Consider the following 987-nt stretch of genomic DNA (forward strand, 5'->3'; position numbering starts at 1 on the left):
AAAAAATAAGGAACGAGCCTCGTTTCCCCCTTCCCCAGCCTCGCTACGGCACATACGCGCACAAAACATTCCTTAAGTGGCACTCGGGGGGGTTCCAAAAAAAGGGGGAAAAGATTATCACAAAAAGTCTCTTAACATTGACATCGCAATTTAAAATTCGAGAGGATCGGAGCGATTTTAAGGCTACGTCTTAAGCCAAGCCCGCGCTGCCTACCCCCGCGCAGCCCGCTGCCCTCGCTACCTCCAGCCTTACCCTGCAATCTTTATGTACAGATTGCGCGTTTTGACTTTACGTTTCGTCTCCCACGCAAAAAAAAAAGCGATACTTTATGGCTCAGTCACCGCCATCTTTTGCATGGGAGCTCATTAACCCATCGCACGCCCGGAGACGATGGATTTAGCTAAGAGCCCGTCGTGCTCCTTCGAACTACGCCATTTTCTCTGGGTTTTGGGTTTTTTTTTGTTTTTTTTTTTTGCAAAACGCCCCCGCTTTTAAGGGTTAACCACCTGCAACAAAGCCTACTTCCTTCTCAATCACACAGTTTTGGTCTCTTCCTCTCATTAGTTCTCTTTGGCACAAAGCAGGGCTTTTTTCTGTTTGTTTTTTTTTTTGTCAGTTGGTTGAAAAGTCAACACTTACTATCCAATTATTTTTCTCGTCGACAGCGCTTCAAGGTTTGGATTTTGGCATAAGTGGTGTATCAAAGAAAAAAAGTAATTGATTTGTTTTTGGTCATGGCTTTAAAAAAATACAGCAACTTTTTTCAGGTTTTTCTCTTTTTTTTGGTCTTTCTGGTGGTTTGTCGAAATATAAAGAAACGAAAAAAAAGTTGCTCTTTTTTTTTCAAAAAAAAAAGATCAGGGCAGGTTGATGCTAGGTAGGATTTTTGTTTGCTTGTTTTTTGGGGTATGTTTAAGTGGCAGTTTCCTTCAGGTCACAAAGGAGTTTGAAACGGCTTCCCAAGGACGGTCGAAAATATGGTGGCT

General features: G+C 42.5%; 1 long non-coding RNA gene across 1 annotated transcript in view; it reads right to left on the reverse strand.

Annotated features, from left to right (window-relative positions):
* The window catches only part of LOC146585584 (uncharacterized), a 3883-nt gene extending 2902 nt beyond the window's left edge, over positions 1-981 (reverse strand). Inside the window, exon 1 of the long non-coding RNA XR_014897970.1 lies at positions 254-981. This is a non-coding gene — a long non-coding RNA (uncharacterized LOC146585584). The remainder of the gene's footprint in view (positions 1-253) is intronic.
* Between the last annotated feature and the right edge of the window lie 6 nt (positions 982-987).

Source organism: Rhea americana, unplaced genomic scaffold, assembly GCF_003343005.1.
Source record: "Rhea americana isolate MKP2758 unplaced genomic scaffold, rheAme1 scaffold_792, whole genome shotgun sequence".
NCBI classification, from domain to species: domain Eukaryota; kingdom Metazoa; phylum Chordata; class Aves; order Rheiformes; family Rheidae; genus Rhea; species Rhea americana.